Here is a 17,779-nt window from a genome sequence, read left to right on the forward strand (position 1 = left end):
TCTTATCATCACCAAAGCCACGTGAAGTTCACAGGGTAGGTTCCAGTTTCACAGCTTACATGGGAATAGTCAAGTCATGTGACTGGGCAAAAATCACAGGACATGGTAGCTTACTATTCAAAAAGTAAAACCCATGGGCCTTTATTTGTAAATTGAAACCCTCTACTTGGTATCTTCTAAAGACCCTCAAATGTCTCATTCTGTTAAAAACATTTATGACTTTAATAAAGTCTGAAGCAAAAGAAGTCACCTGCAGCTAAAGGTTACGTCAGTGTTCTTTGGCGGGATCCCACAAAGCTGAGGTTTACTTGAAGAGTCTCAGAGCTTTTTGCCTCACTGGAAAGTGTCAGGGGAAGCTAAAGAGCTGGCCCTGAGCTTCTCTCCTTTCAGTCCTTCCAACCAAAGGGAAGCGATTCCTGGTTGGGCAGACGTAAAACTGAGCCTTCTCCACTCGCTTTTTGTTTGAGTCAAGTGTTTGGGAGAGGTTTAGACAAGAGCACTCAAGGGCTAGTGGACACCACCATGGGCTCCATGGGAACCCCAGGCCTCTGTTTGCTTGAATTCCTTGTTAGGTGAGGTACATTGCAAAAGTGGTCTCTAGCCAGTTAATTCGGAGGCCCCAGGCAGTAACTGTTCTGCCATGGGTAGAGCAAGGGATGGGAAGGCTCCAAGTGGCCCTCCTCAAAAAGGACTGCAGAAATGGCAGCTGGCAGAATAGATGGAGCCCCTGAGGTAGAGGGAAATCATAGCTTGGATTCCCTGCTTAAGGCCTCTTAACTCTCCAACATTCCGTGCTCATTTTGACAGAGGGAAAATGTACAACACACAGTACCAGATTAGATTAAAACATTTGCTGTGGTTCTACTTTGAACAACCCCCACTTACAGCCCTTGACTCGAGCTTTTATTATGTGCTAATTTGTTTACTACGTTCTGCTACTCAGAGATGAGTATGGGAAGACAAAAGGCTAGACCCTAAATCCAACCATTTCAGTCAGAATCCCAGCTCTGCCACTAGTCAATGGTGAGCCAGCGAAGTGGGCCCTTTCTTGGCCTGATTTTCACCTTCCTGATGAAGAACAAAAAGCAAGTTTCTTGAGGTTATTAGGAGTATTTAGCACATTGATCTTTCTAAAGATTCATTATACAGTTCCTCAACTATAGTAAGTGCTGGTGACTTTACAGTTGGTGCTCTCGTATGTGACACCTGATTCTAAGCAAGGAAGAGCGTCACAAGATGACATCCTTCTGAAAGAGGTGTTGGTCCAAAGGAAGCATTGGCAAATTTGTATCTGAGCTACAGCGTGTACCCTGGCTCATTGGACGTTAGAATTAGTGAATCAACTAAGAAGACTTGCATGTCACTATTGCCCACCCAAAGATACAGCATGAAGCCGGAAGTCTTTCGAGGTAGTCTGAGTCTAGGTAGATGGACTATCCCATGAGGGAACATGACCAAACATGGTCTCAGACCTCCTTAATGGTTTGCTTCAACTTTATAAACCTGCTACAAGTGGTGTGGGTGCGGGTGGGCAGGGACTGGGGGAGGTATAAGCAAGGAATTGTCAGCAGTTCTTGTGAGCTCCAGGGCAAGCGCCTGCCGCCCTGCACAGCTGTTGCTATAATCCTGTCTTCTCAGAAACAGCCTTCTCTCTGGCCTTTCCCACCGAACCTCCCTATTCCGTTTCCAGATTTATTTCTCTTGGGGGAGTGATTAACAGTAATAAAAGAATTGCACAACTTTCCCCCCTTTCTGCTGTCACTAAAATTATATTGATTTACTGACCACAAAACACCCGCAACTCAAAAAGACGAGTCTGCCAGAAGTCAGCTTTGGGAGGGAGAACCAACATGAAAACTAGCCGGAGAAAGCAGGCTGAAATCTCGAAGACCAGTCCAAGGAAGTAGACTGAAATCAAGGAGGCAAGTCTAGTTGGACGGGTCACCAATGCTGCCATTTCTCAGCACTGGCTGAGGACCAGCACCCAAGAGCAAGGCCAAAGACAAAATATAAGTAAAGTCAAAAAGTGGCAGCAGAAAAAAATCCCTCTAGGGTTAGCTTTAAAGAACGATTGTGTGAGGGGAAAGATTGGGGACAGAAAAAAAGAGCAAGGGAAGGAGAAGAGAGAAAGATGGGGCAGGAAGAGAGGAAGTTGGGGAGAAAATCAGGCTGCATTCAATCATCCTGTGGGGCTTCCTCCAAGATACCAATCAGCTAGTTTTGACAGATGCAAGCACACATAACATGCATGTGCACACACACGCACACCAACAGCTTTTGAAAAAGTCATAAAATTCTGAGAAAATAATAGAAGCCTCCTAGTATTTCAAAGGATGGAAACATTCTCAGTTGTGTTTATCTCCCATAAATGCAGTTACCGATTGTGGACGAACAGGACTAACAGTCTATGTAAAGAAGCCCAAGGAGTTAGAGAGCAGACTCCACGTGGTTAAAGTCAGCTTCTTGGCTCTGGTCGCTAATGCAGAGCTCATTCTCCAACCCAACATCCACCCTTAGGGGCAGAGATGCTCCCTGCCGAACTGCTGCACTTCTCCTCGGTAAAGTCCCAACCTTGAGTGAGTGCTCAAATACCTTGCATTTAATTTTGGGAAAAAATTAATAAAAAACTATTTATTCTATAGAGAAGCCTACTGACTGTAGAATTGCCTCAGCAGTTAAGAGCACTAGTTTTCTCAGAGGAATGGGTTTGTTTGCCAGTAGCCACATGGTGGTCCACAGCCATCTGCTACTCCAATTCCAAGGGATCTGAATTTTACTGACCTCCAGGGGCACTAGGCGTGGGTGTTCTGCACATATGTAAATCCAGGCAAAACACTCACACATGTAAAATAAGTTTAAAAAAATCTGAAGAAGAGGAGGAAGAGGAAGAGAAAGAGAGGGATAAGGAGAAGAAGCAGTTTAAAGTTGTCTTGAAAAGAAGAAGGTTCCAGAAGGGAAAAATTACATCAACCTGAGATAGCCTTGAAGTACCCATCTTACTCAGTGACTCAAGTGAGAAGTGTGATTCCTCCTATACAAAAGCCTGGAGATGGTGAAGGTATAGCTCAAGAGTTGGACTCACAGCGGCGTGGCTCAGCTCAAGATGAATATTGGCCACTGCAGTTTTCACATCTTGGCCTCTGGAGCTCCACCAACCTTCAAGTGGTGCTCCATGCTCGTTGTAGAACCAGCTTCATTTCTGAGTAGATAGAGATCTGATTTATCACTGAATCCCCTCCCGGGTGACTAACCCCATTTCCATCCTTGATTTCGTCAGGTCTCAGCTCTTTTTACTCTCAAAGTCTGTGCTGACATTGTTCTTTGAAAAAATTACTTATTTTTTTTCTGCCATTTATCAGGCAGTCTACAAAGGCTACATCTTCCATTCTGTCTTCCAGCCTTCAAAGGAATCCCAAGTGTATCAGGTCATGTGCTGCTTTGATCTTTTTCATGCTATGCGTCTTGCACAGTGAACTCAGGACACTTTAAATCAGAGACCTGAGAAAATTAACATAGCACTAGAAATTATGGCATATCTTTCCTAATGGACAGTTACCAGGGATAGACAATCATATTGCAAGCAACCAAGTGCCATATGCTTAAAATTCAGTCTCCATAGGATTGAAAAATGATGCTTTAACATGCTTGATTATCTTTTACTTTAGATCAGCACTATTGATTTTAGGCCCTGGCCTCAGTGTCTTAAAATGTCTCCAAATATTTTGGCTTCTGTCTCAGTGGTTAGAGCAGTGGTTCTTAACCTCCCTAATGCTGAGACCCCTCATGTGGTGGTGAACCCCCAACAATAAAATTATTTTTGTTGCTACTTTATAATTATAATTTTGCTACCTCTATGAATCATAACATAAATATAAATCTGTGTTTTCTGATGGTCTTAGGCAACCCCTGTGAAATGGTCATTTGATCCTCAAAAGGGTCACAACCCACAGGTAGAGAACATAGAGACTCTAAAGCCACGTCTTTGCCCTCTCTAATTTCCAACCTCAGTATAAAGGAATTAGGATTCGAGGCTTTTGTAGATTCCCTATTTATGGACTCCGAGAACTGAAGAAATAAGTATGAGATGAAAGAGAGGACAGAGAAGACATGAAGATGTAAAAAGGATCTGTTCCTGCTCAGAAGACCAAACATTAGAATTAGAAGTCAACACATAAAAGCCCCAGAACTATGTTAAAGAGAGGATGTGGAGAGTCGAGGAAAGGGAGACATGACTTGATAATCATCTACCCCAGCTTTCAAGTCATCAGCCCTTTTCTCCTTCATTGTCCCCATAATTCCTTTCATGTGAACATTTAGTATCCTACAGTTCATTCTTCAAGCATTGCTAATACAGTTAGGAGGCCCCGGCATAGGCTTATCCATTTCGGGACAGACCAGTCAAAAGTCTTCACCTCCTTAGACCAAGTCCTTTAAGATGGGTTCAAAGTCTGCTCTATGATGGACTCCTTCACTTCTGGAGAATATATGTCAACAACTCTGTCTGTAGGTGATTCTGGTGTGGGTCTGTGTGTCAGAGCGAGTTTCTTTTCCAGGTGTGGCTCTAACTGTTTTGAGCCTGGCTGGAGGCCTCAGTCAGGAAGAGTCCTAAAGCCTGTGTTTTCTTTTTTGCTATTTCCAAGAACCATTTAGATATGTAGTGGTAATAAATTGCTAAATCATTTTGGAAACATCTAAAAAGTTTTGTTTGGGATCAAATGCAAGACTTATGGGAAACCCCTCTCTCCTGGGAGTCAGTAAAAACATACTTTTCTAAAAGACATGGGATAATTCCTTAGCACATTCTCTGCTTTGTTGCTGACTCCATCTTAACAAGCTATAACTCATGCTATATTGTGACAACCTCTAATTTGAATTAGATAATCCAAAACCATGACCAGTCTGGGATTCGCTTACTCGGTTAACAGAAGAAGTCAAACTCAGGTGATAACACCAGTTTTTCACAGACATACCTGCCCCAGTGTCTGTGTGCCCATTATAAAATAATTGATTGGAATATGCTGCTTAAGTAGTTAACAGAAGTAACAGGGCAGCATTGCTTTTACCACAAAAGAGATAAACAGTCAATCTGTTTGCTCTACACACACGCCCAAAAGCATACAATAAAGTTTTTTTTTCTTAGAGAAATTTATGTGATATTGTACAGGAAAAAACATTTCCAAAACCTTTATAATTCTCTCCACAAAAATTTTCTGTGATCTGGCTCAGAACGTATTCATATAGAAGAGTCATTTAAATAAAACACTGTTCATCAAAAACTAAACCCTGTGCCCGTTCTTTCCCCTCTGTCCTTCTGCCTTCTCCAAAAGAAACTGAAAAGACTGGATTCAGAACCCCATCATCAGCACTTCTTAGCTGTGTGACACTTGGCATGCCATTTAACCACTGTGAGCTTTAGTTTCCTTCCTTCTTCGGTGGAAATAACAGGGTTCTTTGGAGAATAAATTAGACAACACATGTAGCAAGTGTTTATCTCGTCCCATTAACTCTGAGGCTCTCATAAAAATATTTTTAAATGCTTTTTTTGGTTTTAGTTTTTTTTCTTTCAATGTCTGCATCTACTTGCCCTGTGCTGCAAGCACTTCTTTTCGTTTTCTTCGTTTTTGTTTGTCGAGACAGGGTTTCTCCGTTTAGCTTGGGAGCATGTCTGCAACTAGCTCTTGTAGCCCAGGCTGGCCTCGAACTCACGGAGATCCACCTGCCTCTGCCTCCTGAGTGCTGGGATTAAAGGTATACACCACCAACACTGGTGCACTTTGTAATATATGGCCCTGTCTTAGTCTTAGGGTTTAAATTTCTGCGAAGAGACACCATGACCACAGCAACTTTTATAAAGGAAAACAGTTCATTGAAGCTAGCTTACAGTTTCAGAGGTTTAGTCCATTGTCATTATGGGGGGAAACATGGTGGCATGCAGGCAGGCATGGTCCTGGAGAAGAAGCTGAGAGTACTATATCTTGATCCCACAGGCAGCAGGAAGTGAATTGTCTAACACACTGAGCATAGCTTGAGCAAAGGAAACCTCAAAGCCCACCCCACTTCTTCCTACATGGCCATGCCTACTGCAACAAAGCCACACCTCTTAATAGTGCCACTCCCTTTGGGGGTCATTTACTGTCAAACCATGACAGGCCTTCATTAAACATATATATTTGTAACTGTTATTAGTATAAGCAGTGTAAGGTTTCTTCAATAAAATTAAGACCCCATTCTTTAAGAATATTTCATCTGTTACCCTTAGCACCTGCACAGTCTCTGGATGTTAGCCAAATGCTCAGGTGTTGGTACTGAAGATGCTCAGGTTCTTTAGCACTGGCCTATAAGCCCAGCTACTCTGGAGTCTGAGAAATGATTAGCCTAGGATATACAATGTGTTCAGGTTCAGCCTGGGCTGCGTAGTGAGCACCTGTCTTAGAACAAAAGTAAAAAATACAAGTGGCAGGGGATGTCGTTAATAATAAAGCAGCTGTCTATCTAGGATGCAGGAAGACTAAGGTTAAAGTCCCTGGACCAAACACAAATAAACAGCAGCAGTGACCCCCAGAATCAGACCAATGGCAAAACCAGATGTAGAGAGTGAATCTCAAAAAAATTTACAGCAATAATTAAAACACAAATATTTATAATAAAATGTGTCAGAACACAATTTTGATAATCTAAATAAACTATCTATGTGGAAACAAAAATATCTCAACGGATGTCACAAGTACTTGTGAGAGAATTAGTCCCTTCAAAACTGGGACTAAGAAATGGTTGTTATCCTTTCTAGCCAATGTTCTCCTCAAGTTCACGGTGAAATAATCAATAGAGTAAGGCTGCCAAAGGAAGTGGAAGGAATGAGACATAGAAAAGAGAAATAAAAGATAACTTCTAGTATCTTCTGTTCATGTGGTTGATTTTATGTGAAAATATTCACATGGCAAGCCATGAGAAGTTAAAATAGCATGTTTTAAAAGATTAAATTTTTTCCTTTCATTGAAAATAGATTTTTCTCTCACATAACATATCCCGACTAGAGTTTCCCTTCCTTCTCCTCATCCTAGTTCCTTTCCACCTCTCCATCCCTCCAGATCTACTCATTAGAATGCAAACATACTTCTAATTTATAATAATAAAATACAAAAGATTAAAGTATACGACAAAACAAAAACTATCACATTGAAGTTGGGCAAGACAAGCCAAAGGAAGGAAAACAATCCAAAGGAAGGCACCAGAATCAGAGACCCACTTATTCTCACACTTCGGAGCCCCATAAAAACACTAACCTGGAAGCTATAGTGTGTAAGCAGAGGACTTGGTGCTCCCTCGGGCTGAGTTCATATGAGCTGTGATTATGCCGATTTAGGGGGTCTTGTTTTCTTGATGTCCTCCATCCTCTATGGCTCATATGGCCCTGTGGGGAGGAATTAGATGGAAACATTTAAGACTATATTCCAAGTTCTCCCCTCTCTGTGTCGTGTGTGGCTGTGGGTATCTGTATTCATTCCCACCTGTTGCAGGAGGAAACATTTCTGATGATGGCTAAGCAAGGCGCTGATCTTTGAGTATAGCAGAATGCTAATCTGTGTATAAAATCAATACTAAAAAGCTTGTGTTTCAGCCAGGAATAGTGGTGCATGCCCGAAGTCCCACGACCTGGAACATGAGGAACAAACATCTCCAGTTTGCAGCAAGCTTGGGGTACAGAGCAAGACAGGGTGTGTGTGTGTGTGTGGGGGGGTGTTCATTTCTATTTATTGGAAATGGTTAGACATGAAGTTTAACAACTGCTTTTATGATGCAAAGCATTATAATGTTTTATAGCTGGTAACCCAGAACAAATCTTAAAGCAATTGTTTGGGCTTTTATAAAGACGCCATAAGCATCAAGAGAAATTAAAAAAAATGCAAACCTAAATTGTGTGTCATAAAATATGAATAGATAAAAAAACTCAGGCATATCTCTCTCTTTCTCTCTCTCTCTTTTTTTTTTTTTTTTTTTTTTTTTTTTTTTTTTTTTTTTTTTTTTTTTTTTTACAAAATACTGAAATCTATTTGCTTACAGAAAAGCAAGATAAGGGTTTGGAGTGTTGGCTCAGTGGTTTAGAGCAGTGACTGCTATTCCAGAGGACCTGAATTCCATTCCTGGCACCTGCATGGTGGCTCACAGACGTTCATAATGTCAAGGATCCAATGTGCACCAGGCATGCATGTGGCAAATGACCATATATGCAGGCAAAATGTCACTACAGACAAAACAACCTTAACATTTTCTTTTTTTATTTAATATTTTAAAAATTTCCATCTCCTCTCCTCCTCTTCCCCTTTCCCTCCCCTCCCTCCCACCCATACCCCCACTCCCTCCCTCTCCAGGCCAAAGAGCCATCAGGGTTCCCTAACCTATGTTAAGTCCAAGTTCCTCCCAACTCCCCCCAGGTCCAGGAAGGTGAGCAACCAAACTGACAAGGCTCACACAGAGCCCGTCCATGCTGTAGAGTCCAAGCCCATCGCCATTGTCCTTGGTTTCTCAGTCAGCCTCCACCGTCAGCCACACCATCAGCCACATTCAGAGAGTCCGGTTTGGTTGTGTGCTCCATCAGTCCCATTCCAAGTGGTCTTGGTGTTCTCCCGTTAGTTCTGTCCCACCGTCTCAGTGGGTGAACGCACCCCTCATGGTACTGACTTTCTTTCTCATGTTCTCCCTCTTTCTGCAGGACCTTGGGAGCTCAGTCCAGTTCTCCAATGTGGGGCTCTGTCTCTATCTCCGTCCATCGCCAGGTGAAGGTTCTATGGTGATATGCAAGATATTCATGAGTATGGTTAGAGGATCTGGCCTTTCCAAAAAGATGAACATGGGATGTACTCACTCATAATCGGTTTCTAGCCATAATTAAAGGACATTGAGCCTATAATTCGTGATCCTTGAGAAGATAATAAGAAGGCGAACCCAAAGAAAAACATATAGTTATCCTCCTGGATATTGGAAGTAGACAAGATTTCCGGGCAAAAATTGGGAACTTGGGGGTGGGGTGGGATGGGGGCAAGGGGAGATGGGGAGAGAAAAATGTGAAGGGGAAGATGGGGAGAGCTTGGGGGAATGGGATGCTTGGGATATAGGAAGGGTGGATATGGGAGCAGGGAAGCATATATCTTAATTAAAGGAGCCATATTAGAGTTGTCAAGAGACTTGACTCTAGAGGGGTTCCCAGGTATCCATGGAGATGCCCCCAGCTAGTTCCTTGGGAAGCCGAACATTAATATTTTCAATTAAAGAAAACAAGGTCAAGAAGAGAAAGTTAATGTATTAGATACCAAAACAGATATAAAGCTGCTGCAGTGACGATGGTGTAGTTTGGGGACAGCAATAGGGAAAATGCTAGGCATTTGTTGAAAAGAGCTTGAAGAAGCTAGAAGTTATCCATTATACATGGAAAGAAGAAAACAGTAAGTTGTTGGGAATGATGAAGACATTCCAGGGTTTGAAAATGAAACCCAGTAAAAAAAACAGACATGCAAAAATGGACTCAAGTCGAAGTGAAGACAGACTTGAAAGACCCAATAACCCAAGGAGAAAACTAAAGAGAAAGTCCTTCAAGTAGAATGAGTCAAACAGAAGGTAGACTATCAGGACTCAAACTAATAAAAGGTTGCAGACGAAATAAGTAAGAAATTTGGAAAACACCAAAGGAACATAGAGAAAATGTGGGACATCATGAAAAGACCCAAACTTTGAGTAATAGGTCAGATGATGGAGAAGAATACTAGGTCAAAGGTGAAGACCTGAAATTCCAAAAACGGTTGGAGGAAAAAAGGACTGTAGTCATTCAAGAAGCAGAGCCTAAGACTGACAGATAGCATCACATGAAATAGAAAAAGGAAACAGCTGAGTAGAGAGGTACCATACAGAATAGGAAAACTCCTTATTATCTTCTCATATGATAGAGAATTGATATCCAAAACATAAGAAGTACTCAAAACAACTAAATATCAAGGGATCAAACAACCCAACCAACAAATCAGTGGTTAAACAAACAGCCTGTTCTCAGAAAACGAAGTGCTGTTGCACAACAGTTTCCTCCAAGGTTGCAGCCCTTTCATCTTGGGGAAACTTGCTAAGACATAAGATATAAAAACAAAGTAAAACAACAGGATATTTAGGACAGGATGTTTACAAGGAGGTGAAACAACAGAATGTTCTAAGGGGAGGTGAAACATTCCGTCCCGAGAAGAAACTCTCTTAAGATAGAAATCACTCAAAATAGCTTCCAGAAGTCCCTGAAACTGACCAGATTCACCAGGCCCCTACTTCCCTAAGAACAGAGAGAGAGAAAGGCTGCCGAGAGCCATTCTCAGATAAGCCCAGCTGTCTGGAAGAAGCACACAGCGGCAGAGCTTCCTGGAAGAGGCTCAAACCAACCGAGTCACCTGGAAAGGACGCTCTTCAACATGTTGTGTGTCAAGGCTGGGCAGCATGCTTTAGGTTTCTAACTTTTGTGAGCTGTCACCTATGCTAGGGTGGGCTTTAGTGATACAGCTGTCTGTGAGGTGTTTCTTCTGAAATAACCCCTTGCTCATATTCCATAGATAACCCCAGTAAAATTCATTGGTTCACCAAGTTGGACTTTGTGGTATCATGGGCTCCTCACCTGGGGTAGCTAAACATGTATGTGTGTGTGTGTGTGTCCCCAGGAAAAGTACCACTCAATAAGTACAGAAGTTGGCATTTCACAGCTCTCCTTCCCATTGGCCAGCTCTAGCATTCTTTCCACCCGTTCTTCTTACACACAGGGGGTTATCTAATGCAGATTTCTCGTCCACAGCTGAGCACTCACAGTTACCTATACTTGGTTCTTTGACCCGTTACAAGTCAAAACCATTACCTGCATCAAAAAGAGCTTTCTCTAACAGAAGCTGAGAGAAATACAAATGATGAGTAAAAACATAAATATTTAGATGTGAGTTTGATGACATCACTAACATAACAACAAGAGGGTATATTACCTCCTAGGACCTGTGATCGCCCAATCATGGATTTTTGATCATGTTTACAGTGCCTCACATGAAATCCCTCCTGTTGAGCTGGCCTCATTTCAATTGTATTTTAGTAAATAAAGACTGCCTGAAGAAGAGAGTAAAGCAGTCCCACTGGTCAGCCTTACAGACCAGGTTATGGTAATATGCACCTTTAATCCCAGTAGCCACACTAGTAGCCATAGAAATTGGGTGGTGCATGCCTTTAATCCCATTGATGCATGCCTTTGATCTTAACCCTAGAAAGGAATATAAGAGGGAGGGAGACAACTCTCAGACACAGTCTCATTCTGAGAATCCTGGAGGCAGGATCGTCATTTCAGACTGAGGTCAAGGTTAGAGCCAGTGACTGGCTGTTTTGCTTTTCAGATCTTCAGGTTGAACCACGATTTCTCTCTCTGACTTTTACTAATCATGCTTCAGATAACTACCATTCTAGCACCAGTGGTTATATTTTGTAGGGCAGGTCAGTATTCTTCAGGTGTATTATTCAGGGATCTATAAATGAACAGACTGATAGGATTATCTATATAAATATATATATACACACATAGACTCAAATATATATATGTCTACATACATACAAATATTCTTAACATGTAAAAATATTATCAGTGTGATGAGTATATATATGTAAATATTCAACACACACATATGCCATGCTGTGTGTTGAATATTTGATATATATATGTACTCAACACACATATAAATATTTTATATATGTTAAGAACATATGTATTCACAGACTCTCTCTCTCTCTCTCTCACACACACACACACACACACACACACACACAAAGAGTGATTTACAGGATGTGGTTCAGCTGTTCCAACAATGACTGTCTACCAATGGAAAGTCTAAGAATCCAGTAGCTGTTCAGTCACTGATGCCAGATGCCTCAGGTGGTCTTCAGTACATGCTGGAATCCCAAAGAAGTAGGCTCTAATGGCAGTGAAGGAATGAACTCGACTGTAAGAGCAAGGGCCAGCAGGTAAGGAGCAAGTGCTACCTTCTTTCATGTCCCTTATTTAGGCTGCCACCAAAAGTTATGGCCCATATGTAAGGTGGATCTTTCTACTTCACACAGTTCAATCAAGGAAGCAACCACTCACAGGTGTACCCAGCCATTTGAGTTTGGTTAATTCCAGATGAAGTCAAGTTGACACCCAAGAACAGCCATCACACATGCTGAATTCTGGATATGACATCAATGCTACACACATCACCTTCACAGCAACTCGTTGTCTACGTAAGACCTGCACAACATAAAGCCACTAAAAATTAAAAAATGACTAGGGAAGGGTCCCCAGAGGTTCCGTCATTGTTGGGGTGTTATTGACAATGGGCAGTTGCTAAAGAAGGGAGAGCAAGTCACTGGGGTCATGGCTGTTAATATGTTGCTGTGCTTCAGTGGATGGCCCTACATCCATGCACATGTGAGAATTACTAGTTGGACTCATGGTTACCAATAAAAATAAAATTGTAGGACATGAATTTGGGAGGGAGACAAGGTGGGAGACACTATGAAGAATTGGCAGGAGGCTTTATCATTTGAACATGTGGTTGTATTATCTCTTTTACTTTTACAGAATATAGTATAGTTACATTACTTCCCCATTTCCTTTCCTCCTTCTAGGTCTTCCCATACACTCCTCCTTGATCTCTTTCAAATTCATGGTCTCATTTTTTATTAGTTATTGTTATCTAATATATTTATACATATGTGTGTATTTACATATATGCATATGTATATATATATATTCCCAAGTACATAAATACAAGTTGCTCAGTCTGTCTAATATTATCTGTATGTATGGTTTCAGGGCTATTTGGTATTATATGGCCAATTGTTGCATTCTTTTCTAGGAAGACTATCTTTCCACTCTCAGAATGCCTTAATTGATTGCATAAATGGTAAAGATTCTCATCATGTGGGCTTTCTCTTCACCCAACTGATTGTTTTTCAGTTATAAAGAAGCCTTTTAGTTTTATCAAGTCCCAGTTGTCAGTTGTTGGCTCATGTCTGAAGTATACATGGACTTCAGCAAGAGAGTCTTACTTTCAACTTTTACAGTCAGAGACAGAATGTATTAATTAGAACATTTCTCGCCGGGCGGTGATGGCGCACGCCTTTAATCCCAGCACTCGGGAGGCAGAGGCAGGCGGATCTCTGTGAGTTCGAGACCAGCCTGGTCTACAAGAGCTAGTTCCAGGACAGGCTCCAAAGCCACAGAGAAACCTTGTCTCAAAAAAAAAAAAAAAAAAAAAAGAACATTTCTCTGTCTAAAAAGAGGATTCCTAAAGACACACTATTGAGTCTATTCTGTCTGGGTTAAAAAGCTCATTCCCCACTGCTGCAAGGGTGCTAGTGCCAACCTGTGTCATTGATTTGATTTTCATCCTCCAAGGCCCCTCTTGATATACTTCCATTCGTTGCTCTTGTGCCTTCCTGGATTGACTTCCAATATACCGAATCCTTCTGAATCTGGATGATTGTTACCTCAGCCTGAAGACTTTTCCCTGGAAGCCACATGGCAAAATTTTTGGATCCAAAATTGGGTCCAGGCTTAAATAAAAGCACCCTACAGTCCTAATTGGATTCAATACTTCAAATCTTCATATATTTTAGGAGGATTGCCGGGGATCATTTATCAGTTTCAAGTTTCTTCATTCATGATTCAGTTTGGTCCCCATTTCTCCATCATTTGGCTATAGCTTCTTCACTTCTTGGCCCAACATGGTACTGTGTACCAATGACAAAACTGGCATCCTATGTACAAGTAGCAAATTCTAGGATGATGTTAAGCCACCAAATTATAGGCCTGCAGTTTCCAGTACTGTAGCTCGCTGGATTTCCCCCACTGTGAGTCTCTGTCACTAATGAATTCAATATGTGTTTTATTCTGGTTGATCTCCCAATAGCCTTAGTCAGGAACCTGTGGCATTATCTGTACTGTCACAGCCTCCTGCCTCCAAATGCATCTGTCAAGACTGTCTGAACTCTACTCCAATCTTCTCCTCAACATGAACTGATACCAGCTAGATTCGGAGCATGGGTTCTCTGTTACGAGGTCTGCTCATGCCCTCATCTGATCTCATTAACCCACCCCCATAAATTTAATCATCTGTGCCAGTGTAGACATACTCTAATAACTAATAAACCATGTCTTCTGCTGTTCTCTAAAACAAACATTGCCAAATCCAGAATGGACAGTAAATAAAGTTTAGGAGGAACACTGGTTTGGGTTTTTGTTGTTGCTATCTTTTTTATTTCTACCGTCCCTGCTGCGGAGACCCACCAGCAATTAATTGTCAGAGAGAGACAAATAAGTCAATTTCAGCATAGCTAACAGGGATGACAAATGGTTGGTCAAACTTTTCTAAACGTCAATATGCTCTGATGATATGGCAGACTTGGAGAACTACCTTTGTTTAGAAGCAGACATTTGTCGCAGAAGCTTGCCTCCTGCTTACATTGGCATAGACTCTGGCCACATATGTCATACATGTGAGTTAATTACCTGTACTCTAATGTTTTATGTGCTTTCAGATTCAAACAAACTACTTTCTTATTTGCAGGGTCAGTATGATTTATCGTCTGTCAAATGCAGACCAACCCATGCCATGTGTGGAGATGAGAATTTGAACTGGGTGCCTACTGGAGAGTTGACATCATTCCAGTTTTGGTCACAAGCTGAGTCCTTGTGAGGCAGGTCCTACCAGCAATATATAAATATGAGAACATTGGTAGCAGGGATTTTGGGGTCATTTGATGTGTGTATAAACTATAGAGAAGCTGACTAAAACTTTTCTGTGTAAATGTTTTCCTTATAGCGAGCCACAAAAAAATTAAAGAGCTCTGGTCACCCAGCTATACTTCTTATTTATACTCACTGCAACCAGAACTGCAGTGTGATTCTGAATTTGAAACAGAGCATTTTATCCCAGTTGTCCTCATGAAAGGTGCGGCTCATTTTGGTAGAATAGAAACGGAACATTGTAAGTTTAGAAAGAAGGCTCATTACAATATTTGTTAGATCAAAATCTATCTTTAAAAAAATAGTGACCTAGAATATGGTAACATTAGCCTTGTAAAAATTGAACCATAGCTGAGTTAAAATGTTGACTGCCCAAGGCTGTCTTTAGGAGCTTGTCATCTGGATTCACACACATAAACAGGAAGAACATTCCAGCAGCACCTATAATGAAAAAGCCAAACAAATCACCACTTCTCGTGCCTTTGTATGCATCATCACCAATGTACAGATAAGATGCCCAAGGAAACATTTTACACCTGGAAAGAAAGCCCAGGCTAGGGTGATTGCAGACGAAATTGCCTACTTCATCCAACTTCTGTGGCTTTTCCCACAAATATGCTGTGTTGCTCACATAGAAAAGTCTGCCATGGAAAGAGAATAAAGCATTCCTTTCCAGGGTCACAAGCTGCAGAGTTAGGAAAGGGAGTTTGAAGCACACTGAGATTCTGCCCCTGAGAATTTTCACACATCACATTTCATTATTAGGATCCATACTCAAGAAGCCAACAAAATGTGTCCAACTTTCCTGAGTAGAAGTCTATGAACAGGAAATGTTCTATTTTCATAGTTCTTAATGTGGACCTATACAAAATCTTACTGAAAACATTTAAGAGGATCAAATGAAAAAAATAACACAAAACTGGCCAACTTATGAAATGTATGCATATTTTTATAAAAATACCGCAGAGAGAAACATGAGTATTTAGAGCATGGATTGTATATCGATAATGGGGATTTAAGCATATTTTTCATCTTTTTTAGAACTATCTGTAGTTTTTCTTTATGAGCTTGGATTGCTCCTAATGTTACAAAGTACCAAGTATGTGTAATATTTTCCAGCACCTAATCCACAAAAGGAAAGTAGATTCATGCCTTTGCAGAGTGGCCTAACTATCAACTGAACTACGGGTTTTCTTGCTTTGTTTTAGAAACTTCCATTTGAGCCCCCAACGAATGGATGAAAACCCTTCCTGGCTTCCTAAGAGTGCAATGGCCTCTGTTCCTGGTGGATTTTAAACAAGGTTCACAATGTGGCCGTGGACTTCTTTCTACACGGCCCTGCTCACCTTCACAGGCATTCAGTATTCATTAGCAGAATACTATAAGGCAGAAGCTAATAAAATTTTATAAAAATGGCCTTCCCATAAGAGAAAAATCTACTTTGAAAGTATAGAGTTGCTTTCTGGGATGTTTTATTGGAGGCTGACTTGGTAGCATAGAAGGAAACTTAGTGGTGGCTGTATATAAAGAGTTAATACTCAGAGACACCCTTACCCAAAAAGACAAAGGGACGTTACCAATCCCAAGAAAGCAAGTGTGAAAACAGGTGTTCCTGGATCATCGGGTGGCGAGGACAGGTGTGTTAGGCATGCTCCTCCAGCAAGCCTACAACATTTTACAGATGAGGGAACTGGAAATCAGTGGTCCCACTCTGCAAACTCAGAAAGAGCAGAGTCAAGGTTTCTGACACTCCGATTTCAAGGTTTCACTTCCCAGGCATCTGTCACCCTGTCAGCATTCTATTCAGACCTCAGTGGGAGTTTCTGCGCGTTTTGTAGGGCTATTGCGTGACAGATGCAGTGAGTCCTGGTTGGCTGAAGCTTAAAACTGTACCACTGCATGCATTTCCATGGCCAACAGGAATTTATATAGCATACAAAACCCCCAAAGACATTGCCTTTTGTCGCCATAAACATAATTCCTGTCCATTCTTTCCTGAAAGGTGTGAAGATGCAAAGCATTTTTAATTCAATAAAGAAGCCATCTACTCAGCTTTGATCCGATTCCAAACCAGAGGGACGCTTGTGCTGGGGTTTGCATCAAAGCACTGAAATGATATGTGTCCCTTGCTAGACTGTAAACCGCATTGCTTCAATTCAGATGACCTCAAGGCCTGACCAGAAAATACTCAGTGGCTTCTTCCGGTTACCTTTTCATGCTGACTTGTCCTTAATATAGCTAATGCTCCCCAGATGTATCAGTGGCTGGCTCTGTTAACCCTTTGTGGTCTCACATGAACATTGGCTGCTTTTCATAGACACACAGGGAGGGAAACTACTTCCCAATGGAGAAAAATAGTAAAGCAAATTACATGTATATATGCATGAAATTGTATGTATATATGTATGTGTGTAAAGTATGGTATAATAAATTCTACATGTGCCATTATTTAACCTCAGCAAACCCATTTTTAAATAAACCGGTATCATGGCTTCTTTCTCAAATAATTTTGCTCCATGTTCCAGGCATTATTCTACAATCATCCTTGGATGGCCTTCATGGAGCCCTTATATATACCAAAATCCTCAGGTGCTCACATCTTTCCATGACATGAAATAGTATTTGCATATCACACTAACCTATCTAGATATAACAGACATGGTTATATGTGGGTTAGATTTTATTTCTGCTTCATTCCATAAGGTAAGAAGTGTTACTATTAAAATCTCCAGGCATCTTCAAGTGACTTAGATGTTTTCTATGAATGCTAAAAGCAGTTTCTCGGCTCTTTAGGGGACAAGCATTTCTTCAGTCTCTCTTAGGGCTCTTCATCTGCTTCTAGCCATGCACTGTGCCTTGCATGGCATATTATTTTTTAGGAAAGTCTGTTTTATAATAGGATGTTTCTCGTGTGCCTACTTAAATGTGTCAGTGTTTCCTTTTGCAGGCTCATGTGTGCTATTTCTTCTCCCCTATCTTCTATAAGGTAGAAAC

The sequence above is a fragment of the Arvicola amphibius genome, chromosome 6 (genome assembly GCF_903992535.2).
Source record: "Arvicola amphibius chromosome 6, mArvAmp1.2, whole genome shotgun sequence".
Classification (NCBI taxonomy): domain Eukaryota; kingdom Metazoa; phylum Chordata; class Mammalia; order Rodentia; family Cricetidae; genus Arvicola; species Arvicola amphibius.